General features: G+C 45.6%; 1 protein-coding gene across 3 annotated transcripts in view; it reads right to left on the bottom strand.

The window, feature by feature from the left end:
- The window catches only part of OSBP2 (oxysterol binding protein 2), a 183,734-nt gene that overhangs the window by 87,655 nt on the left and 69,468 nt on the right, over positions 1-26,611 (bottom strand). The gene's annotated exons all lie outside the window — the stretch shown is intronic.

Raw genomic sequence — 26,611 nt, 5'->3', positions numbered from 1 at the left:
CATGGCAGGCAGGGGGCAGGGGCTCCTTCAGTTTTCACATCAAGGAATAATAATCACAATCCACATGTGATGCATTAAAAAATAAATCAAACTACTACCTCTACAGTCTTTTAACTTAACATCTTTTTTTTCTCCTTTGAAAATTACTTCCAAGAGCTTTTTTGTTTAAGTAGCATGCTATCAAAATCCAAAGATAGGAAACAAGTCAGGTGCCAGGAGCACCAGGTTATGTGAGCTTCCTGCTGCAATGGTCACAGGCATCAGATGGGGGGATGAGGCGCCCAACAGCCTTCCAACACCCAACATATGCCAAAGGGACTAGTGACACTGATAAGGAGAGTCTCAAGTCTTTCTTTGTGCCTTTTCTCACTTGGAATAGAATTTCTTGAAGATTTTGTGACAAAGGATCCCTTCAATTTAATTCCTTTAATTGTCTAGCTTACAGACATTTAGCAATCAACAGGATGTCCTTGCCTTTCAGGAGACCAGTGAGGCATCCAGCAAAGCCCATTTTCTACACACACACAAACAAACACACCCACACACACACACACACACCCACACACACCCACACTCACACAAAGCACAGAATTTCTACTGATATGACATGCTCACATTTATACAGAAGACCCCTAAAAATTCAGGGTTTGGAACTAATAGAAACAATCCAAGCCATACAACAAGATTTTAAATTTCACTTCACTTATTCTCTAGGTTCTGGAAAAGCCTAAAACTGGAACACATTCCATTGATTCTCATCCACTCCTACTCCAGGCCCTCTTCCTCCCTCTGCCCCAGGGCTCAGGCTCTTTGACCTTCTCACTAAACACTCATCCTGGTGGGCAGACTATGACTGCCACTGCTGCTGAAAGCTAGTAAGCCACCTGACCTGCCTGGAACGCCACCTTTACTACCGACGTTGCTGTTAAATCCCAACCAAATCCACCCTTTGCCCTCCCAGCCCAGCTGCACTTCACTCCCTCTGTCATGCCCTGACGACACGAGCATGTCTGTGCTTGTCCCTCCTCCTCCCTCACAACCAGCCTGCCCCAGGTTCCACCAGCACTCTCTTGGCCCATTCTTTCCTTCTGACCTTGCTGGGGACAGCGACCTATGCCTCCTCCTCTCTCCCTTGTCCAACATGGCAGCCTACTCCCTGGGCCCCTGCCTCCTCTCTTAACCTTCTCTCTGGCCACATGACTCTTCCTAAGACACCTGGGATAGCCTGTCACTACCCCTGTTACAAACCTAAAATGCCACCACCCTGCTACTGACCAAGTAAGGTTCAACTTCCCAGCCTGACCCTGAGGGTCCCAGGTAGACATCCTATCTCTACGTCATCTCCGAGGACTCCCTAAAGACAGCTCTGACCTCTGGCCATGATATCTCAAGTCTTTGCCCCATGACCTTGACTGTCCTTTGTCAACTCTGAGCCTCTGCTCCACGATCCCTCACCTGGAATTCAGGTTCCCTGTCCACCCACTGGAACTGCAGAGCCCTTAATCCAGAAGTGCTCCCAAGTGCTGCTGTGGACAGTGCTGGGCCTGGTGCCACGGGGTGCATGCTCACTGTCCTGGGGCATGGCTCCTCACCTTGGCCTCCACCTCTACCTCCTTGAGCCCCCAGGGCACTCCCTGCCAGGACCATGCTCTAGCCACTTAATCATTCCAACCATCCATACTGCTACCTATTTGCTCCATGCCCAGGCATCCTACCCCTCCAGAAAGTCTACAAGAGTCTCTGTCTTCTGTTTTTGTGGACACCTGTCAGTTCCCAGCAAAGTGTTCATAGTACTATTGAGAGGTGCTCAACAGTTCTTGAATGAGCAAACCCAGCACAGGTAATACCAAGAATGGCAAAACTTTAAATCTGCTCTTGAATTTTATCTAATTCATAGTCTCTCTCTCTCTCCTCACACCCAGGCCACATCCTGCCAAGCCAACCTTGGGATGACAGACAGGGGAGAAAGGCTCTAGGCTGCCACAGAATCCACAGAACAAGTTCCTTGCCAATGGGTGATAAAGACAAGACTGAAAAGGCGTTCTGCATATGTTATTACATAGCTGTTTTCAGAACCCTTCAAATAACTCTGAAACCAAATGGCAGGACAAATTGGAACCCACCGAACAGGCCAAGTAACCTATTCTCACCATAGTAATGCCTCAAAAACACAGCTGCTGCCAGTGACTGCTCCACAGGAGTGGTGAGGGGATGGGTAAGCCACAATTCACTTTCTGCAGAATGGAAAATGTATTTACTGATTTCACCAAAGTAGTAACTGACATCTAAGAACAAAGCAAACTAACAATCAGCTTTTAAAAAGATTAGATATGAAATCAGGCAGGGGGTGGACTCCTAGCTCTGTTACTCACTAGCCATGAAACCCAGGGCAAGTCACTTTCTCACTTTGGGGCTAAGTTTCCTTATCTGTATTAAGGTGGCATTGGATCAACTAATTCTTGCAGTCTCTTTTAGCACTAAAAACACAATGGCTCTTCAAAAATAAACCTTTGCATATATAGTTTTTTGACAAAGGTGCCAAGACCATTCAGTGGGGAAAGGACAGTCTTTTCAACAAATGGTGCTGGGAAAACTGCATATTCATGTGCAAAAGAATGAAGTTGGACCCTACCCAACACCGTATACAACAATTAACTCAAAATGGATCAAAAACCTAAATGTAAGACCTAAAGTAATAAAACTCTTAGAAGAAAACATAGGAAAAAAGCATCATGACATTGGATTTGGCAATGATTTTGTCGATATGACACTAAATGCATAGGTAGCAAAAGAAAAAATAGACAAACTGGATTTGATGAAAATTAAAAACTTCTGTGCATCAAAGGATGCTATCAAACAGAATAAAAAGGAAATCCACAGAATAGGAGAAAATATTTGCAAATCATGTATCTGATACAAGATTAACAACCAGAATATATAAAGAACTCCTAAAATTCAACAACAAAAAAAAACCCGATTCAAAAATGGGCAAAAGACGTGAAAAGACATTTCTCCAAAGAAGACATAAAAATGGGCAATAAACACATGAAAAATTGCTGAACATGACCAAACATTGGAGAAATGCAAATCAAAACCACAATGAGATATCACCTCACATCCAATAGGATGGGTACTATTAAAAAAAAAAAAAACCAAAACAGAAAATAACAAGTGTTAGCGAGGATGTAGAGAAACTGGGACACTTGTGCACTGTTGGTGGGAATATAAAATGGTGCAGCTGCCATGGAAAACAGTATAGCAGTTCCTTGAAAACTTAAAAACAGAATTATCATATAGTCAAGTCAATTCTACTTCTGGGTATATACCCAAAAGAACTGAAAGCAAGGTCTGGAAGAGATATGTGTACACCCAAGTTCACAGCAGCATTATTCACAACAGCCAAAAGGTGGAAGCAACCCAAGCCTCCACTGATAGATGCATGGAGAAGTGAAATGTGATATATATATATAAAGGAATATTACTCAGCCTTAAAAAGGCAGGAAATTCTGACACATGCTACAGCATGGGTGAACCTTGAAAACGTTATGCTAAGTGAAATAAGCCAGTCACAAAAAGACAAATATTGTATGATTCCACTTATCATACAAGGTACCTAGGGTAATCAAAATTATAGAGACAAAAAGGAGAATGGTGATTGTCAGGGGCTGAAGCAGGAAACAGAGAATTAGTGTTTAACGGGTATAGTGTTTCACTTGTACAAGAAAAAAGGGCTCTGGAATGGATGGTGGTGATGGTTGCACAACAATATGAATGTACTTGATAATCCTGAACTGTGCACTTAAAAATGGTTAAGATTATTCAACTACTCTGAGTTTTCTGGGGGGGAAAAAAGGTCAAGATGGCAAATTTTATGTTATGTATATTTTACCACAATAAAAATACTTTTAACCCCAAATATATATATATAAACAAAATATATATATTATATATAAGTATATAAATAGTAACAAAAATATATATTAACAGAGAGTAAAAGAATTTAAAAAATATTAGGTAGTTAATTGAGCTTAATATAAGTCATTTCCCTTGTAAATATGTTTATAGTGTTTAAAAACTTGTGATATACAAGGAGTAAAAATAGGAAAACAAAAAAGTTCAACCTCAAATACTATCCTTGTTACCCTAACTGACCAAGGGGCTCTCAGTTAGGGTGACCCAAGCCCAGGAGATCAGCATTTCCCTCTGCAGTTGCCAAGCAGCCACATCTCCAGACATCTGGGGCCTTGTATCCTCACAGCTCCTAGGAAGTTCTCAAAGACTTAATGTTCTCCCCACATGAAGCCCAGGGGCAGTTAGGGAAACCAAAGAAAACACTGCAGAAGACAAATGTAAATTTTCAAAAATACAGATGGCTGAAATGTCAAGAGCCACTGAGAAGAGTCATTTGGCATATCTAGTGTGTCCTAAGCAGCTTGATTGGAGAGAAGCTTTACTTCAAAATAACTATGATTAATAAGTTAAAAAAAAGAAAGGAAAAAAGGGACAAAATGGATATATGGATGGAACATTTCAACAGTACTGGAAATCTATAAAAATAATCAAATGGACATTCTAGGATTTAAAAATACAGTATCTGAGATTGAATTCACTGAATAGGTTTCACAGCAGAATGGGTGAAGCAGAAAGCAGGATTACTGAAGTCAAAGCCTGGTTAATCGAAAATATCCAGAGATAAAAAGATGGAAAAGACAGAACAGAGCATAAAAGACATGTGGGAGATAGTCCAAAGGTCTGACATACACATAATTCGAGTCCCACAAGAGGAAGAGAGAAGAGAGAATATAGGTTAGAAGCAGTCATGGAAGAAATAATGGCCATGAATTTTCCCAGATCTGATGAAAGACATTAGCCCACAGATTCAACAAGTTCAGTGGGCCTCAAGAAGGAGAATTATAGATCAAACCTTACCTAAGCACATTACAGTCAGTCCTAAAAAACCAAATACAGAGGAAAGAAACCTTAAAAGAGGATGGAGAAAATAAAAAAGGTGCATTATTTTCAAAGAAGCAATAAGACTGTTGTCTTTTTGATATAAAATACAGAAGAAGGAAGATGACAGGATCTTTGAAGCTTAAAAAAGGAGGGAAGGAGGGGGTGAGGGAGGAAAGGAAGGAGGAAGGAAGCTCTGCTAATTTAGAATTCTATACCCAGTGAAAAGATCCTTCAAAAATTAAGGCAAAATAAATAAAAAAAAATTAAGGCAAAATAAAGATGTTTTCAGGCAAAATAGAAAACAAAAAGTAAAGAATTCACTGCCAGCCAACATGCATCACAAGAAATACTAAAAGAGTTCTTTAGACTGAAGGAAAATGGTCCTAGACGGAAGCAAAGAAATGCAGAAAGGGATAAGAACATCAAAATTGTTTTTTTAAAATGTAGATAAATATTGTTTAAAACAACAACAATCATAATGCTTTGTGGCATTTATAACATATGAGTAAAATATATAACAGTAATATGAAGAGTGAGAAGGGATAAATGGAATTTAACATGTGAGGTTCTTAAATTGTTTGGGAAGTGGCAAAAGTACTAATTTAAATTAGACTATAATATATCAAAGATTCATATCATAATCTCTTTTCTTAAAAGAGTGAAAGAAAGTACAAACAAGAATGAATAGAGAGAATGAAATAATTAAAAAATGATTAATAATAAAAAAAATGAGAGAGAAGGAACATCGATATTGTCACATGTGTTGGAATTTCCTTCCTTTTTGTGGCTAATAACATTCCATTGTATGGCTATGCCAAATTTTGTTCATCCATTCATCATTGGTGGACGCTAGGACTGCTTCCATCTTTTGCCTATTGTGAATAATGCTTCTATGAACATTGATGTACAATCTAAATCACTTTTAGATCAACTTTTTAGTTGAAATACAACCTTAATCACTCTTACCTTGAGTTTTCAGACAATGTGGTAGACAGGATGGGGCAGAGAACCTGAAGTCAGGTAGACCTCGGTTCAAAGCTAGGCTCTGCCACTTACTACCTCAGGGACTGTGGGCAAGTTACTTGGAGGATCACACACCAAGCACGTAAAAATGCCAGGCACACAGCAGGCACACATGGCAGCGATTATTAATGTTACTTTCAGGAGCTCAGAGCACCTCTCTGATGTCAGGTGGGCTGGGGAATGTTAGAGACTCTGGGTCCTCACGGTGCTGGTGTAATAGATACCTGAGACTTGTGCTTTTCATATTGTTCATTTTCTCCCCAACAGACGAGAAGACAAACCAAAACTTATAACAGCTGCCAATCAATGTTTATCTCTATAAAACACATTGTCAACCAATGATAATTGGCCAAAGAGTATCTTACATTTTGCTTGAAAATTCAGTTTCGATTCATCTTACTTTAACTGCCATGTGTTGGTGGCAAACCCAGATTATGAATGATTCATGCATAGACACAATGACTAATTAAACCCAAAAGAGATTATTCATTAAAAAATATAAATGCAAACTTTTTACCCACGGGCTTGCAAGTAGATGTCTGCAGGAAGCATTTGTAGGAAGGTTTATAACCTCAGCTTCTTCAGTGAACAATACTGCAGCTGGCAGATGAAAAAAATACTTGTATTCACACACTCTTTCTTATCATGTAAACCACAGTGATTGAAGCATCTGTATGTGGTTCCTAAATACTTAGTTTTTTGCTGTTTTGATAAATGTTTATGGATTTTTTTTATCATCAGTCCTCTGAGTCTATTGCTCTATTTTGGTGATATCTATCTATACACCCATTGATTTGGGGACAGAGAAGGAGGCTACCTGGGTTCTTAATCAAACCATCTACTGCCAAGACTCCTGAAATTCCCGCTGGTCTGGGAGATAACTGTGACCCTCTCAGTCTCACTGCTCTGCCATTCCATAATTCATTTTTCTCTATCCACAAAATCGAATTAAGATTGACAACATATTTCATAAGTCTATGGCATAGATATCATAAGGAGACAGAACTAACTGCATATAGAATCTCACAATACACCTAAGCTCTTGCAACCTGGATAAGGGCAGTGTTTGAAACAGGAATCACACCGGCCTTGCCGGTCAAAGACCTTCCAAACAATGCAAACAATTCAAACACCAATCATCAGATCCTATTCCCCTTGGTTTCAGGGCAGCCATGTGATACAATGAGGCAAGCATAGAGATAACAGAAGAAACATCCCTTAACTGATTTTTAAATAGTTGATCCAAAAGCTTATCGTCTTTTTTTTTTTTTTTTTTAAAGATTTTATTTTTTCCTTTTTTCTCCCCAAAGCCCCCCAGTACATAGTTGTATATTCTTCCTTGTGGGTCCTTCTAGTTGTGGTATGTGGGACGCTGCCTCAGCATGGTTTGATGAGCAGTGCCATGTCCGCACCCAGGATTCGAACTGACAAAACACTGGGCCGCCTGCAGCGGAGCGCGAGAACTTAACCACTCGACCACGGGGCCAGCCCCCAAAAGCTTATCGTCTTGAACAACCCTTAATCACATTTGCCAGTGGATTCTCAGCAAGTTACCACAACTCAAACAACAAGAAAAAATTTAACCTATTAAGTATTCCCCCATCTTTCTCTCTCTCTCTTTTTTTTTTTTTTGTAAAATGCAGTTTCCTACATCCCTTCAGGCTTGCTTTTATCATTTTGCTTAGAGTCTTGTTGAAATACTGCCTGAAAGCTATGGGCACACAGTTTAAGAAAGGAAACAGCAGTAGAAACCGGAGCAAGCAAACACACGCACACACTCCAAATCCAGGCCCCAAACAGATCTCCTTACATTCTCATGACTAACGTGGAGCCTCTGGCTCTGTCCTCGTTCCCGTCTCCCTCCAAATCCATCATTGGGTCGTGTGTGTGTGGAAACTCTCTACAAAGCAGGTGACGGAGTTTCAAGTCGTCAAATCTTTTCTACCCCTTCTCTCTCTCTCTCTCTCTCTCCCTAAAAAGGGAATCAACAGCAGTGCCATGTACTTTCATGGGGCTACATAGGCAAGTCTTTCCGGAACTTTGGAATGCCTGCAGGCTGAGGGTGAAACTTGAGAGGACACAGAGAATAAACCCCGGGTGTCATCCAGCCAACCTCTGCCTCCAGCCCGAGGAGCCCACACCCAATGGGCCACAGCAACAAAACTACAAGTCTGCCAACCCCAGGGACCCACTCCACCTTCTGCAGCCCAGTCACCTTCTAGCATGGAGAGAGAGTCGCCCCCTCAACTCTGTTCCTTTATGATGACAGCCATTGTCACATGCATAGAGAGGCGCACAAGAAACAACATGTGTTCTCTCTGAGATTCATGTCCCTCCTACCCCCAAAAACATGGCACAAAATAAAATTAAGTTACACTCTAAAATGGAAACAGTTTCCACTGGAGGAGGGAGCAAAGCTGTTACAGAGAAAGAATATCAAGGGCAGACTCTGTTCTTAGAGAAAATTTCACTCTGCCTTGTGCAATTGGGGCTAAAACTCATGTCTGTGCACCTTCTAGTCATCGCTGCTGCCTTTCAGAAAGGCTGCACCCAAATCATCTCCAATCAAACCAGTTCTCTCCCCTTAGGGTCCTCCAGTGGACTCAAGCAAATGGTTGTTCTACATGGTGAACCAGACAGAGCTGAAATGGGTTGTCCTGGGGCTCTTTTGGTTTTTTTCTGATTTTCGTGTGCTCTGTAAGTTTGTTTTGTTTTGTGTTTTTTGCTGAGGAAGATTCGTCCTGAGCTAACATCCATGCTGATCTTCCTCTATTTTTTAGCATGTGGGCCTCCAGCACAGTATGGCCGCTAACAGAGCGGTGTAGGTCTGTGCTCAGGAACTGAACCCGGGCCACCAAAGTGGAGCATGCTGAACTTAACCAGTAGGCCACCAGGGCTGGCCCTGTAAGTTGGTTTTTCCCTCCCTAAGTATCTGAGCTGACTTGGTGGGCTCAATGGAAAGGAAACCTCAGTCACTTGTGTTAGCTACTAGCTCCTAGAAACAGTGGAAGATGTACAACCTGGAAAGAAGAGGGGTCAGACTGTTTCTAAGAGGAGGCTGACTTCACTGGCCTGAAAGCCTGGCTTTGAATGTGCCGAGGAAGTGGTTCCCACCTGCTTGCCAGGCTCAAGCCCTTCCCTTCTGGTCAGGGTTGGACTTCCTTCCAGAGTCTCTCCCTGCAACCTCCAAGATGCATCTCAGAGAAGGCACAGTAAACCCTCCAAGAGCCTCCTTTCAAGCTTAAAAATAGTGCAGTTCTTTCTAAGAGGGTGCAACAATCAAAGCTGATGTTTCATCACTCAGCCCCAGGAGCAAACCTGTCATCTTTCCCTTTGGAGCACAGTCTCTGAGACAGCTAACAGAGTCCAGGCATACCTGGCAAACAGGCTACTGGCACACCATTTTTTGCCCTTTCATGATATTGCATGTAGATTTATCCCAAGCTATTAAAAATTAATTATTCACCCCCAAAGAAGCTCTGAATCAGAAGTCAACATTTACAACTCATTAATTAACACGGTCCCTGGCATTAGAGACTCATTATACTGGAGCTACAGTGCTAATCTAATTTTACATGAAAGGAGACGTGTAATGGCAGGAGCTCTGCAAGTCTGAGCCACAGCAAAATCATTTTATGCTCCTCTTTGAATCTGTCAGATTAAATCATACCAAAGGCCTTGGCTGGTTTGTCAGTCACTCCAGAGCACATCTGGCCTTTGGACTGAGGGCCCCAAGTAAAAGGGGCGTAATACAGCTAAGAGGCCAGGGCCTGCCTCAGCACACCATCCACCACCAGCTCTCCATGCTGCAAAGGGGTGGGTCCTCTCTATTGAAGGGTTATCGCTGGAGGAAAATATTCCATGGGAACTGGGTGGGATTCTTCAGAGAGATTAACGTGGCACTGGGGAAACAGGAGACAAAAGGAGATGGTATCATTCTTTTCCCTTCCCCTTTCCTACTCAGCAGGAGAGGACACGTTGCAGCTGATCAAAGTGCCCCCACCACCATCATTATCGCTGTCACTTGTATTGGTGCCATACGGGCCCGGCAGCCAGGCACACTGCTGACACTTTATACATCCTCACAAGAGCCTGATTCTTCAAATAAAGGAACTGGGGCCGAGGAGGGTAGGGGGTTGGGTTAGATCATTTGTCCCAGGTCATGTGGAGGGAAAGTGACACAGCTGAGATGCCAGTTTGGTTGGACTCTGGTACTGAAGACACCATGAGAAACAAACAGGACAAAGAGCTTTGCTCTGCCCCTTGAAGCTCTCTCAAATCCCAATGCTTCTCTCCCTTCCCTACTGCCAACCCCCCTGCCAGCGCCACCTGTCACCTGGAGCCACTAGCCCCTCAGCCACAGTCCTGCCTTGCTCTGACACATTCTCCACCCTGCAGCCAGAGGAGCAAAGCTGAGTGTGTCAGGCTCCAGCTGGCAGCCCTTGGAACCAGTGGAGAATCTGGCTGGGAAGGCCTTTCTTGATCCATTATCTGGCCCCTGCTGGTCCTTCCAGCCTCATCTTGGGACATGCCCACCCCACCCCACCCCACCTCTCCCTGTTCCCGCCACCCTTGAACTGTCTTTAGCTCCCTGGATAGCCATGCTCTCTCCCCCTCCTCCAGGCCTCACTTTCACTTGTTTCACTGTCACTTCACTAGACTAATTCCTCCTTGCCCTTCAGGTCTCAGCTTACACATCACCTCTGCCAGGAAGCCTTCCCTGACCCGCCAAACTGGGTTGGCTGCCTCTCCTTCTGCTTCCTTTGCCAGGGTGAAGCACCGGACACACTCCACCGTGATTTTCTGTTGATTTGTCTGCCTCCCACAGCAGGCAGTTAGGTCCCTGGCAGCAGGGACTGGTTTTGCTTTCCACTGAATCCTCACCTCCTAGCACTGCCTGGTACAGAGAAACAATAAATATTGTGGAGTAAATATTTATTCTACACCAACTAAAAAATACTAACCTCTATAAAATTTAGCAAGAAAGCACGTTGTCTAGCTCAGAAATATTAAGCACTAATATGTGCAAGGTACTGGTGCTCCGGATCTATGATTAAAATTATTCAAGGAACAAAATGTGGTCCACACTTTACATGGTTAGAGAGGGAAACTTAATCTACAGTTGAAAAGCAACCCCAAACAAAATCCCAAGGGAATATTTTAAATGAAACTAAAGCTGATTTTAAAATTTACACAGAAAAATCCCAATACCTTTTTGAAATTAAAGAACAATGAGAGAGGATTTATCCTACCAGCTGTTAAACTATTCTTTAAAGCTACAGGGATTAAATTGTGGGATACAGGCACAGGATGGATAAAGACATCAATGGCCAGTAGAGTGCTCAAAAACAGAATAAATTCTGTTGGGAAAATTAAATATACTTTTGGAAAACATAAAAATAGATACCTACTTCACACCTTGCACAACAAATTCCAGAAGGATACAATTTAAAATACACTTGTTAATGGTCCCTTCTCCCCTAAGAGATTTGAATGGCACCTTTATCGGTGAATTCCTGTAAATACATAAATCTATTTCTGGAGATGCTATCCTGGTTTTAAAAATGAAAACCCAGGATTTCCACCCACAGCAGACTCGGCTCTGTGAGACTACCCACTCGGGCTGGACCATGGACACCTGAGCCAATTCTGAAAATACTGCTTCTAAAGCCTCTTCATGGGAGGGGACAGTCATTCTAAAGGTACTCACACGCTGAAGACAACTTTTAATTAATACAGTCCTCATGATTATGGTGGACATTTCTGAGACTCCAGCTCTCCTGGCCATCACCTGCCTGGTGGACCAAAACAGGCATGGCTCTGGGAAGCCCCCAGGGCCCAGGGGCAATGTTGGTGAGGAACACCAGGTTGAGAAAAGGCACATTTTGCATCAAGGTGCCACAGTTTTTCTATTTCCCAAAATAAGGAATCTCCATAAATTGCATTCTTATGCAAACATTCTCAAAGGTAAAGATTTCATATAACTTGTCTGATTTGGGGAGTAACGGTATCAGCAGTATTATAGAGTTGTTCATTTACCTTTAGACAAAAATATGCTCTCTGAACAACTCTCTCTGCTTCTGAGATGTGGTATTTCAAGACCCCAGCAGAATGAAAACAGGCAGAACTTGTGTCTGCAGTGAGCTGTCTTCCCCGATTCCCCTCGGGGTACCAATGAATAGGACATTATGTGCCCAGGTTCCCTACTCTTTGAAGGAAAGAGGACAAAAGACACCGTAGTGCCTGAGAAAATATACAATCATTTTTAAAAAGGCAAAATGAGTGTTTCTTCATCAAGAAAACCTGTGTTCAGAGCCAGTCCTGATGGCCTAGGGGTCAGCATGCTCTGCTTTGGCGGCCTGGGTTCAGTTCCTGGGCACAGAACCACACCACTCCTCTGTCAGTAGCCATGCTATGACAGCAGCTCGCATAGAAGAACAAGAAGGACTTACAACTAGAACATACAACTATGTACTGGGACTTTGGGGAGGAAGGGAAGGGGAAAAAAAGAGGAAGATTGGCAACAGATGTTAGCTTAGGGCGAATCTTTCCCAGCAAGAAAACCTGTGTTCAAACCTTCCTCAGGTTGTCCTGGGACAGTTGACTCTCCCAGCCTGGACTCTCACGCACTGCTGGTGGGCATGCAAAATGGTACAACCACTTTGGAAGACAGTTTGGCTGTTTCTTGGTAGACATATATCTACCCTATGACCCAGCTATTCCACTCCTAGGTATTTACCCAAGAGAAAAGAAAGCAGATGTCCATACAAAGGCTTGGACACGAACGTTCATAGCAGTTCTATCTGTAATAGCCAAAACCTGGAAACAACCCAAATGTCCATCAACAGGCAATGGATAAACTGGGGTGCATCCAACAACAGAATGCCATTTGGTGATGAAAAGAAACAAAGTGGCGATATGTGCAAGAACGTGAAGGAATTTCAAAATAGTTAGGCTGGGTGAAAGAAGCCAAACAGGAGTATACACTGTACAATTCCATCTGTATAAGATTCTGGAAAATGCAAACTAATCTATTGTGCCAGAAAGCAGGTTAGTGGTTGCCTGGGGAGGTGGGAGGGGCTGGAGAGGAAGAACAAAAGAGCATGGGGAGACTTTGGGGGAATGGATATGTCCATTATCTTGATTGTGATGATGGTTTCACGGGAGCATACATATGTCAATACTTATCAAATTGTATACTTTATAGGCTTATATTGCATGTCAATTATACCTCAGTAAAGATTTTTTTTAAACATATGTATTCTAGACAAGAAAAGAGTGGTTGGCCATCAAGAAACCCCGTGCTCCACACATCCTCTGCAATAGCCACTGTAAGCCACCAAGACCACAAGGCCCGGCACCTTCCTGTGGTCAGACCTCCCACCTCCTGCTGAAAGCCCAGCTGTGTCCTGGCTCACTTGGGCCACCGGCCCCCACACTGTCCCACCCTGGGCAGACAAGACTCCCAGTCAGCCCATACAAGGCCAGCTCATAGTCCATGGTCCATGCGGGGCCATCATTCACATTCCTTGGAGAATCTCCACCCCAAGTGGATAGGACCTTTGCAGGAGGCAGAGGTGCTCTTCTGACAGGATTCAATTTGTGATTGCAGCTCATCTTCTCAAGCTGCTTTTAGGCAGAAGGACACCAGTGCTGTAACTGATAAAAACCCAACTCACATGCTTTACTTCCCTCTCCCTGAGGTTCAATGTAACAAGACGGCTGCTATTCCAAGGAAGCAGGAGAGCACCTGGGCTTTCAGGAAGCTGCATGAATTCTTTCAAGCCGTGGCCTAGAGAGCTCCAGGGCCAGCTTCCTGGGTGTCCCCTACCAAATAATAAGCAAAACAAGTCTTACCTGTTCCTGCCCCTCACTACATTCTCATCCGGGGATGCAGCAAGGCACAGCTTTGAAGCTGCAAAAGTTTGTGTTTGGATTTTGGCGCCACCATGCATTCCCTGGACATTTCCTGAGCATTTCCCATGTGGCAGGCCCTGCACTTGGCACTCTTCTTAGAGTCAATGGTCTAGGTGGGCAGACAGATGTTGATCACAGCATCACCACTTCCTAAGAGTGATCTCGGGCAAGGCACCGCGGTCCTCCTCTGTGGTAAGAGATAACAATCCCTCCCTCTCAGACAGACTACCCGACTCACTTGGACGGTGCTCCAGATGCGCCCTGTACAGGACCCAGCACTGCCCACTGTCAGCCTGAGCAACTAGGTGCAGGGAAAGGACATGCGGGACATCCCTTAATGGGTCTCCTTCCCTCCAAGCAGCCCAAGGTCAGAATGCTTCAACCCACTGCAAGGGCATTTCATACAAAGAAACAGAAAAAGCGTGTCTCTGGGGAGTGTAGGCTCCATTGGAGAGGTGAAGAGGTGGAACTGTGGGCACCCTCGCCGAGAGGCCCCCGAGCTCCTGCACTGGCCTCTCCACACCCACAACTCAGGTTGGGGCCTGAGCCAAAGGACAAATGACTTGGTATGGCAGGAATCATGGAGTTAACCAAATGCAGGAAGGTGGGGGAGTGGGGCTGCTGCTTTTCATTACTAGCACTATTTTCACTCCTTTCCTATGTATATGTATTAGTGGGCTAAAAGAAACATTTTTAATATTAAAATATAATTACTACATGGCATTTACTTTTGGGTTGCTTGAAACAAAGTGACTTGACACAAGTTAGAGCCACAAACACCAAAGGGATCAAATTAAAATGGCCTGGGTGCATTATAGCAGAACGTGGAAAATGTCAGAGTCACAACCCTGCAGCACTGATCCCCATCTCATAAGTGTCAGGGTTTTACACATAGTAGCGGCTGAGTAAAACTCACTCATGAGATTTTCAGCAGCTGTGCCACTCACTAGTGGCTCAATGTACCCCGGACTTATTACTGGATAATCACTTTGCCAAATTCTGAGAGGAAACAAATCATTGTAGCATATTTACTGCAAAAGCATTGGCACTGGGCTCTAGAAAATGATACTGGGTGACTTGCAGTTTTTAAATAACACTAAATAAGCATGCCTTTCCGCTCACCCGGGGCTGTGAGCCCCTTGAGGAATGGATGCTCAGCCTGAATGATCATTCAATTCAGGCATCTTCATTTGGTTTTAAATAGACTACAAACAGACTAAGGGTTTTTGCTTCATATTGAATGAGAATCTGACTGGCACACACAGAATACACGTCTACAAGGAAAAATGACGATCAAAAGAATACTGAAGAGCAGAGGCGAGCCTGAGGAATGGGGATAAGCTGGATTTCTGTGTAACAGAGGAGCTGGGAGGGAACGTGAGGGAGAGAGGAACAGCAAAGGGCAGTGCTGCAAAGGTGGGCTGGGACGGGCAGCAAGGACCAGCTGCTCGCAGGGAAAAGAGCACCCAACCACCAAAGGGGCCACGGTCCTTTTGCCTCGGGTCCCCACCAGTCAAGCGTGAGACTGAACTTCTCCTTTGTCCCCTCGGCTCTAATTCCACTTCATTCTGGGAAGGAACTGGGGATATTTTCAAATGAATGTGCTTCCTTTCTTTCTGGGGCTCTCCCAGGGAAGGGCAGGATGTGGGTTCCTGCCAAGCAGAGTCACTTCTGTCTAGCTCCCGCAGCAACAAGTTCACCCCAGGAAGGGCACGGAGGCCAAGGCAACTGAGGCAGGATGGCATCGCTTTCCTGAGAATGCTGATGTCCATCCATTCAGGAGATGGCAGGTGGCAGTGCTGCCTGGGACTGCCTTGCAGAAGCATTTGCCAAATGTCTGTGGAATGCCACTCTGTGCTGGGTGGTGGACACCGAGAGGAGTAAAAAGTGGTGCTGGTCCTCAAAGAACCCACAAGCCAGACATCCAAACTGTTATGGTTATGCACCCCATCTGAAAAAAGTTTGATCATGTGCCCCCAGTACGCGAATAATTATTTCTAGATCATTTTCATGTTGTACTACTTATGCTTTATGATGTTGTGCCCTCCTGGGGACGGGGTACTCATCCTCTTCTTGAAAACAACTAGAGGACAATGGAATCAAGAGCCACAATACCATCCACACCGCCTACCCAATACAGCTTTTCCTGGGAAAGTGTCATAGAAGAGAAGGGAGCTACACGAATGGATGTGTTCAGTGAGGCGTTATAGTTATAACAGTTATAACTGCGAGCTGCTCAGCTGTCCAATCAAAGGACAGCAGGGTAAGAAAACTGTGACCCAGCTCTTGACAGAAGAGAAACAAGCAAAAAAAGTGCCAACCAAGGCTGCAGAACAGCCTGGAATACCGATGCTGTAAAGCTGAGTAAAGTGAAAGGAGAATGTGCTGATGGTCGCTACAATTTCAGTTGTGTGTGGGTGTGTGGGTGGTATGAGTGGGGCCCCAAAGGAATGGCAATGGCTGGGATCATGGCAATGTTTTCATTTCTTCTTCTAAATTTCCTTTAATGTCACTATAATGTTTTTAATAACGTAGGAAATCAAGTTTAAGTGAATAGCGGAGGATGATTTTTCTCACCAGTTCCCTCTTCCTCCCTCTCCTCCAAAAGATGGAGTATCAATTTCCTCCCACCAGCTTCCCTGGCTTCCAGACTGATGAGCGTCTCTGCGAACCAGCACGGCTCCACTAATAGGGCTTTCTGTCTTCCTACTCTCCCAGGCTGCTGCCATTACTCTCCCCGACAGCTCCGTGCCCTCCCAGAGCTGAAGGGCCGCATGGGCTGTCACCGTGGGCACTACGGCATTTTTCTCCCACATTCAGTTATCAACTGATGGCCTTGAGCTACAATTGCATCCACGAGACCCTGAGCCAGTGAGACCAGGCGTTTCTGTACAAGCGGAAGAGTAGCAACACTTTTACATGAGCTATGGCAAAGGATTAACATACGAATATTTCCAGGGAGTACCTCCCCTTAACCAAGCCATGCATCTTCTGCTAACGGGAGTGTAAACTGGAACAAACTTTATGGAGGATAATTTGGCAACAATGTCAAAACAGGAAGGATGCACTTGACCTAGTAATCCCTTTTCTAAGAATTTACCCCTAGGAAGTAATCACACCAGTGGGGGGAAAAAAAAATGTGAGCACAGAAATGCCTGTCCCAGTGGGTTTTTTTTTTTTTTTTTTTTTTTGATAATAGGGAAACAAGCAAACAACCTGAATGGCTAAAAAATGTTTAAATTATGCTATATCCATTCAATGGAATATTATACACTAATTAAAATGACACTATAGTTAGATACTTGAACAGGTGATGATATTAAAGAGTTGTTATTTCAGGTATGATAGTAGCCTTGGATTTATGCTTTTAAGAGAGTCCTTGTTTTTAGAGATACACAGTAAAATGTTTGCAGGTGATGTTTGCTTTAAAATAAGAGAAGAGGAAAGCAAATTAGTGGTTGCCAGGGAAAGAGAGGAGGGGGAAATAGGGTATGACTGCTTAATGGTATGAGGTTTCATTTTGGGGTGATGAAAATGTTCTGGAACTAGATAGAAGTGATGATTGCACAACATTGTGGATGTGCTAAAAGTCACTAACGGTGAATACTATGTTATGTACGTTTACCACAATAAAAATAATAGTAATGGGGAGAACAAAAGATGGGGCTGAGATGAAATAAGACTGGCTATAAATTGATAATTGTTGGAAAGTGAATGATAAGAACATGGGACTATATATATGGATATGTATGTGTATATATACATGTATGTAACTTGTTAGAAAGTTTCCCGAATAAAAAGTGATGCCACGGATGTATATTCGTTGGCATGGAATATCCACAACATGTCGAGTTTAATGAGTCAGTTACAAAACCGCATATTGGGAATTTTCCCATCATGTGAAATTATATACCTAGATCTAAAGGTGTATATATGCACAAAGAAATGTTTGGAATGCTGTTCAGTAAAGATTTAACAGTGATCATTTTGGGGTTAGTAGATTCGAGATTTTTCTCCCTATTATCCGTTTTTCAGTATGGTTTGCACTTTTCTTTTTCCATTGAGTATTTTTACAAAACAATAAAGCTTTCTTCTCAAAAGAAATGTTTGGGAACCCCCTTTTCACCTCCAGCATTCTGACTGAATGGTCCTGGATGATGGCACATTCCTAACAAAAGCCACCTGGCTAGCTTGATGCCTGGGTACTGACTCCAAAGACAATGCTCTCCACGGTGGCCATCACCCCACAGAGGGGCTGAGGTGGCCCAATTTTATTGTTGAACACCCCTGCCAATGATGACAACCCAACAGTGACCCCTGGCAACTCTTCCTCCTGCACACACTCATCCAGCCTCACAGCCACCCTGTGAAGTCAGCTGGGCCAGGACTGGGGCTGTCCCTGTTTCAGAGATGAGGAAGCCAAAGCCAGTGGGCTTGCAGGAATACCACAGCTGAGTAGCCAAGGCAGGATCCAGAGCCATAGGGTCTCTTCCTTCTCTCAGGAGCCACCGCTCATTGGTGGTTAGGATCCTGGTGCTAGGGGCTGGGGGTGTTCCTCCACTCAGGAGATGAAGACTACAACACAGTGATCTTGCACAGGTGCAAAAGTCAGATACCTGTATTATCACTCATACCGACATGTCTCTAGCCTCCACCGCAATTCACATGAACAGCAGCCTCTGGTGGGCTAAATATGGCGACTCCCGCTGGACTGCCCATTGCTAAGGACACCATTGCTCCTGCTGAGGTCTCTCCAGCTTAGCTGCCTGGAGTCACCCTGGGGTCCCTCCTGACCTCCCACACTCCTGATAAGCCCTTCGGAAGGACCTGCTTTTCAAACTTGGCTCTGTAAGGACTCCCACACAACCTACCTGCATGGCCTGGAAGCTCTGCACCCAGAATGTAGGGACCAAAGGAACCACTGTGCCTGGCCAAAGCACCAGACACCCAGTTCTCACACTTGTTCATTCATTCTCTCTCCCTCCATCTCTCCCTTTATCCACCCAACAAACAGTTGCTGCATGTCTACTCTGAGAAGAACAAGGCCTAGGCACAGGGATTATCAGGGAAGGCAGACATTAAAACAGATAAGTACACAAGTGAACAATAACCACAACTGTGGTGAGTGCTATGAGGAAGAGGCACCAGGGGCCAGGAGAGCAGCCACTGGGGGTGGTTAGCAGACCTGGGCTGGGGAGTCAGGAGGGTGTTCTGGCGAAGAACACTCATGACATAACAACAGCCATCCCCTGTGTGTTTTACTCCACAGCCCATGGGGCTCACACCAGCTGTCTCTCGTCATTTTGACAAAATGCAGGTTCCCTCCTGCAGATGGGAAGCTGAAATCCAGAGAGGCAAATGGAACAGAGGATGGCACTCAGCTGAGGGGATGGAAAGCCAGGCCTAACCAGTCACAGGTTTGCCTGGAGCCAACATAGCTGCCACCAGGATAGCTAGGGCTCTATGGCTTCTGTGGCCAGGTCCTGAAGGTGACACTTCTGGCTAAGCTCACAAAACGTCCAAGAGTAGGAGTTCTCTGCAAACACAGAGCTGCCTTATCAGTGACAAGATGTCCCATGGGGCAGTCTGGCCTGCCCACTTCTGATGCTTAACAGAGATGAGGAAAGATGGGCTCACTGTAGCTGCACTTCTTCCAAGGCAGGTACGGTGCCATGACTCAAGAGCCTTATTAAACTGAAAACCCCATTCCTCAAGAGAGACTTCCTCATCTCCGAGCAGTCAAGCATTTCTGACTGCCTTCCAAAGAAAAATGTAAGGTGGATACCGGTGGGAGAGGAAAACCCACTCAGTCATCTACAGCCAGAACTTGCCCACCAGAATGCCAGCTTGCAGCCTCCATCCTGGTCCCCCACGAACCCACTACAATTAATTCTTCTCACTCTACAGAGGGCAGTGCCCGAGGCTGCAGGAGCTGCTAACTCCTGCCTGAGCACTCAGCCTGGCTCTCCGGGTTTGTGGCTGCCTGTTGGCCCAGCTTTGCTTTTCTCTGCTCTAACCTGGACGAAGGGGGCCTACGAGTATGTGGCACTGTGCACACCAAACATCTGGGGCTTGGATGGAATGTTTCTTCTACATCCAGGCATTGAGGGCCTGTGCACAAGCACGGCCTCTCTCCTTTCTGTGGGAGGAGAAAGGACCCCAGATGTGGTAGCCCCTGGAGAGCACTGTCAGCTGAACAGGGGCAACAGCAAGCCCAGGCCAAGGTCTGTGAAGCCTTCCAGGGAGTTGCCGCCACAGGTTTCCTTTCGTGTGTGTGGCAGTGGCCGGGGCAGGGGGTGGGGGGGCCTGTCGAGGGGACAAACAGAGAGATCATGAAAACGACCAGGCCCTGCCCCTTGACACCCTCAGGCTCAACATCAGTTTTGAAGCCAATCCCGATCTCAGGTGAAAGCTCTGGAGCAACGGTTTTCAAACCTCTTACAGTAGAATCCATTTTTCAAACAGATATCCTTCACCAGAGACCACCAGACACAGAACAAGGGAAGCTACTTAGGCTGACAGAGTGGCCAGCCCGGAGCCCCACCTATTGGCACCCCCCCTCCAGATGAGGACAGCCCTTCGCACCAGTCCAAGTTGTAGGAATTACACTGAGGCCCTTGGCTGCTGGTGCCACTGTGCCCAGGCATGCCACTTATGGACGGGCAACCACTATGCTGCCGAGAGCCAGCCTCCATTGGGCCCAGCTCTTTCTGTGCTTACAAGGCCCCCTGGCAACCCAGGCTGCCTGTGAGGGGCCTCTGGAAGCTTCCATGTCTCCTGCCCCTGCCTCCAGGGGACTGTCTTGTCCCCCAAGGATTCTCTTCCACAATTCATGGTTGTTGCGCCTGCCTGCTGGCCTGGCCTCCCTCCAGAGCTGGGTCCGAGCTCATCACAGTTCCCTGGCCTGGGCTAGGCATGGGCAAGGGGCAGCTGCAGAGCACATGGAGCCCATATAGCTGCTGCCTACCCTCCTGTTCTCTTCCTGCTCCCGCTCCTGCTCCTGGTGGGAGCAGTGAGGGACCACTGGATGGAGGCTGGAGGTAATCAGGGAAGGGTATGTAGAAGAGGTCACATCTTAGAAGCACCCAGAAAAGGGGCAGGATTTCATGCTCCCTCATTAAAGACATTCAGATCATCCCTCAGGCGTGACCCTACCCCCTGGCCATGCCTGATGGGAACAGGGTTGGGTTTCTGTTCCAAGCTGCACTGAAGCCTCTAGCCCAAGAATTTGAAACTGGGGCCCAGAGACAGCAGCCAGGAGGCTGGACACAGCCAGGGCAAGTCAGGCTCACTAGCAGAACAAAGTTATAGAGGAACAAAGCAGCCAGTCTGCAGAGGAAAAGGAAATGGAGGGGATACCGGGAGAGAATTGGAAGTCGGAGAGTCAGAGGGAGGACGAGCTAACACATCCTCTCTCTCCAGGATGCACCCCAAGCATAATCCCCTACTTTTACCTAAGACAATTTGGGTGGGTTTTTGTTCCCTGCCACCAACTGACTCTGAACAGAAAACCATGACAAAATAATTAAAAAAAAAAGAATTAGTAAAGAGGTCCCTGTCTATCAAGGTGTTTCCAGTGCAATTAGGAGACATCCCCACATGCATGAGGCCATCACACCTAGATCTATTGTCAACTAGGGATCCAGGCTGAAAAGCTAGGGATGGCGTATGTTGATAATGACTGGCATTTGTCAGCTGTGCCACACGCTTCTATCTCACCCAGAGTTGTTGTGTATTATTTTATTATTGTTGTTGTTGTTATTTATCCTCACAACCATCTTATGATACATCATTATTCCTCCCTTTGATGGGCAAAGAAATTGAGGCTTAGAGAGATTGATGGCCTAGTCCAAAGACACACGGTGAATCAGAGCCAGGCCAGGATCCCAAATTTTGCACCCCTTTTACTAAGCCACTCCTCTTCATACCATCATGCAAAGGAGATTCAGGAACTGCTTGAGGGGACCCCAACAGAGCCCAGCCTTCCAGTTCCATAGCCCAGAACACCTAGCCTTGACCTTTCAAAGTTTATCTCCAAATCAAAGCTCAAACCAGCAAAGTGAAGTGCAGGAGGTACCCAGGGAGATGTTCCAGCCCCGCCTGTCTTGGTTTTAGGCAACGTGGGGCCCTCTGCCTTGGAAACTAGTGGCACAGTGAGCCAACCGCCCTGCCTGCGTCAGATCCTGATACTCATGCCCACAGATCCGAAAGCAGGTTCACATCTAAATGTCAACAGAGCATAGGCCTTTCAAATCTGATAATTATAAAGGAAGGTGCTATTATGCCCTTTAGTTATAAAGGAAGCAATTAGTAATCAAGGTAATTGCCCTGGCAGGAAAATGATGCTTAAAGCATCTCAATGGTAAGAATGTATCAAATGTAGATAACGACTTTTTTGTCTACTTTTTTTTGTCAAATGACCCCTACTAGTCCCCTTATGAAAACCACCCCCCAGTACAAACATGTTTCAGAATGTCTACTTTCTACTGAAATACGGGGGCCACCTCTGGGCTGGCTCCTGGGCTTAGCGGGCAGGCAGAGGTTCCCACGGGAAGAGGTGAGGTCAGAACAAAGGCTGCCTGTCACCCTCACTGTGAAACTCCAACTCAGTTTCTCCAAGAACTGAACATCAATCTCCTCGAATTCTGCACATACATTCAAACTCGCTGGTGACCCATTTACGCTGAGCCTCTTTCAGCTGGCACTGATTTATATGGGTCCCTCGGGGGTAAGCTGCTGCCATCTGTATGGGTCACGGGACCACATCTAAATTCAAATTGCCAACCCCTCCTACAGAACAAAATACCCTCACTTTGCTGAGTTTCTTTCTGGTAGCTCTTGCCTTTGCTAATGTGGATACTTGAGAACTGACTCCAACTCATGCCCCACCCTTTATTCTACAGAGCCCCCTGGAAAGCCCAAGCCATTAGAAGTCTCCATCCTTCGATGACAACCTGCTCCACCCAAGCCCTGCTGCTTTGGGAAGGGCCAGAATTCTCTCCCAGCTGAGGGAAGTTAACTTCCTCTCTGGTTTCTTTAGACTCTGAATAAAGCCCAGCCGTCTCTGCTGGAAGCACACAAATGTGTCTCAGCTCCTGTATTCCCCTTTCTAGTTCCCGCACATGCTCTAAGACACCAGGGAGAGTACTGGCTCCTTTAAACAAACCTCATTCCAATTATCATTAATTTTTTAGACGAGATAATAGTACTTCGGCTCTGTTAAAAAAAAAAAAAGGAATCCTATCTTTTAAAGGTACATCCTGAAATATTGACAATGAATGATATGATGATGTCTGCAACTAGCTTCAAGATGATACCGGATGGGGGAGGAGGGTGGAGGCATAGAGACAAGATTGAGTAGACAACTGCTGTGTCTGGGTGACAGGTATGTGCAGGTTTCTGAGACTCTTCCGTCCACTTCTGTTTATGTCTTAAATTTCCCGTAACAAAAAAAACAAAAGTTTAAAAAAATCCCATCCCCAGGGTTTCGCAGCATCCTTGAGCCCAACTGTCCTATCTGAGGCTTTTACCTGTACCTCTTTCAACCGACACGTTTGCTGAGCAACAACTATCCCCGAGGTTCTGCTGAAGCTATAAAGTAAAAGCGCTGGCTCCACCTGCAAGGAGCCTTAGGGATGCTGTCCTGACCTGCGGAGTTCTGTCCTTCATTTTAACAAAATCTCCAAAACCTCATTTCTCAAAGTGGGCACTGGTTTTTCTCTCCTCAAAAACCAGGACGGGCAGTCAGGGCCTCCCCTTCCTTGGCCAAGTGGACTGGAGTGAGCCAATATCCAGTCCTGGCATCGCTGAGGGGAAATCCTAACTCCCCTCTTCCTCCCTCACTCTTACTAGATGAGGTGGCCCAGGTGTGAGTCAGAGTGGAGAAGAGTTTGAGAGGAAGCCAGGCTGACCCATCTGCATTTTGGAGGGTTTCGGTGGGGTCAACCCCTCTGTCCCAAAACCTGAGGACCAACGACCAAGGACCAGGGGGCAGGACACATCCTGCCTCCCACTTGGATCAGAGCATGGAGAAAAGCACTGAGACCACAGGGGCTCCAGGCCTGGACACTTGGATGCTGGTCTCTGCCTAATCCAAAGGGCTCCAAACCAGAAACTAACTTCCTCTCCAAACGAGGCAGGATACGTTTATATGTTCTGAAGGCTGTGTAGCATTCTTGGGGAAACCTGAATTTACAGCCAAATTAGGGAGGGAATACCCGCCTTGAGCTGCTAACCCATTGATAAACACTGGCTACCTTGCTGGGTACCACTAAGTGTTCATCCTGGGGCCACCACAGAAACAGAAGCCATCCCTTTGGTCAGCAACATTCTTGCCCACTATCAGTTTCAATGACCAATAATTCACACCCATATTCTTTCTCAGTGGGAAACAATACATTCTCTTTATTGTATTGTTAATCCATGCCAGTCAAGTGAGGACCATGAAGACAGAGCTTCTGATGAGTAAAAGGTATAGGACTCCCAACACAGACACAACCCTTCTTATTAGGTAGAGAAAAAGGCTGCACCTACCCTTGGAAGACAGGGGCCAAGAACTCAGACACAAATGGACCTGGTAAATGGAAACATGGAATTTGGGAATGGGGAAATCAAACCAGCTGTGGCAAGCAATCCAGGGAGTCTGAGCAGACTGTGTTACTTAAAATGAGATCCCTGGGGGACCGGAATAACTACACATGGAATGCTTAATAAAAATGGGGGTTCCTGGGCGCCATCTGACCATCATATCAAATCTCACTGGTCCTCCCCTAAGAATTTTACATGCTCACCCCAGGGGACTTTATGCCCACCAAAGTCAGAGAGAAGTTATTGAGTTTTTTATTATGTTGTTTAATCCATGCCAGCCAATATTTTACTAATTTAAGAAGCTCATAGGAGACCTCCTGACACCTTTTGACTTGCTAAGAGAACGGAGCTTCCCCTCCTTGGGACTGAGGGCTCTGAGAGTTAATAGCCTGAATGTGGCTACATTTTCCCTTTGTTCTGAGAAGAGTGCACCCCTGTTCCCACCTGGCCTCTGAGGAGTGAACAGGGAGGAGGCAGCCACAGAAGAACCCACCACGGCTCAAAACGTGCAGGCATTCTCCATGAGGAACAACTCCCCCTAGGGCGTATAAGGAACACCGACTTACAGGAAACCGTTCCTTCAAACAGGAAGAGAAGAGTGTTGAGTGGACCAAGGAGAGACCAACATTTCTCCAGGCCACTTGCATCCCAAGGCACAAAGGGAGCAGGTTTTCTAGGAGCTGTTTCCAGGGCCAGAACAATTCCAGACTCCCCAAGAACTTATTTCCACCTTGGGGGACCACAGTCAGCAGGGACAGGAGGAAAGCCTTCAAAGTCCTACCTTTTAGAAGATTTTCATTTTGGAGCAGCAGGATGGCAGACTGACCAGATGTTCTTTAGGGTCAGCCCCTAAGGCCACCAGCCACCCAAGCCCGCCTCACCCCCTGCACAAACGCTGGCCTCACTTGCTCTAAGAGCAGAACCTGGGCTGCTTGGGATAATTCCAAGCGCTGGGCTGTGATATCAGAATAGGGCTATGACATCAATGTGGGGGTAGGCCAGCCTGGGGAAGCAGGGCAGGGCAGAAAGGGAGCCCCTGAGGGGCTGGATTAGCCCCCTTGAAAGTGAGGCCCCACAGAGAGAGGCAGCTGGTTCTGTATACACTTCTCACAGCTTCCCAGCAGTCCCCTGGGAGGTGGACCTCAAGATCTTCTGAAAATGATTCCCAAGTACAGACAGGTATGTTGCAAGCCAGCTAACTGGCTGGTGCTTCCTTAGACATCAATTTAGGAAGAAAGAAAGCGAACAAACCATCCTCTAGCTCCCCCCTGTGTCAAGTGAAAGGATACTCTCTGTTTTTTGACTGGGAGGTTCAATTTTGGATGCCACTCAGGGAGTCAGGAGCAGAGCCCCCAAGTGGGCTGGATGTCAAGGTTGCCTAGGATAGGGTTAAATGCAAGTAGATAAAATGCAGGACACCCTGTGACATTTGAATTTCAGATACGCAATAAATAAATTTTCGTATAAGCAGGTCCCAACTATTGCATGGGACGTACTTACACTAAAACATTATTTGTTGTATATTTGAAGTTCAAATTAAATTGGGTGACCCTTATTTTTATTTGCTTAATCTGGTAGTCCTACCGAGGGAGCTTTTTAAAAAAATGCAGGTATATCCCAATGCCATTCTCCTTCACATTATCAGGGCAGGGGGACCTGGGAACCTGTATTATTTTAAAGCTGCCAAGATGACTATTATCAATAACTACAGCTAACTTTTACTGAGTGTTTGCGAAGCCAGGTGCTAAGCTCTTTTCGTGCATTATCTAAGTTAATTCTCACAGCACCTCTAAGAGGTGTTTCTATTATTAAGCCCATTTTACAGAGGAAAGAAATGAGGAAAAAGACAGCAAACAACTTGCCCAAGGTCACACAGCTGGTAAGTAAGGGAGACATGGTTTGAACCCACGCAAGTTGGCTCCCACTGACTAGGAATCTTTGAATTGGAAGAACTCTGGGAGGCACATAATTGAAGCCTCCACTGGACTGACAATTGGGTAGTCTGAAGCTCTGGGAAGCCCATGCTCACGCTAACCACTATGCTACCATGCACGAGAAGCTGAGCCAGGCTGCAGAGAGCAAGTATCTGGCTCAGGCAGGGGGCTGGCTTAGGGAAGGCTTTCCATAATGG

This window comes from Equus asinus, chromosome 8, assembly GCF_041296235.1.
Source record: "Equus asinus isolate D_3611 breed Donkey chromosome 8, EquAss-T2T_v2, whole genome shotgun sequence".
In the NCBI taxonomy this organism is placed as follows: domain Eukaryota; kingdom Metazoa; phylum Chordata; class Mammalia; order Perissodactyla; family Equidae; genus Equus; species Equus asinus.
Note: the sequence above shows the minus strand (reverse complement) of the source record. Positions and strands in the feature narration are given on the sequence as shown.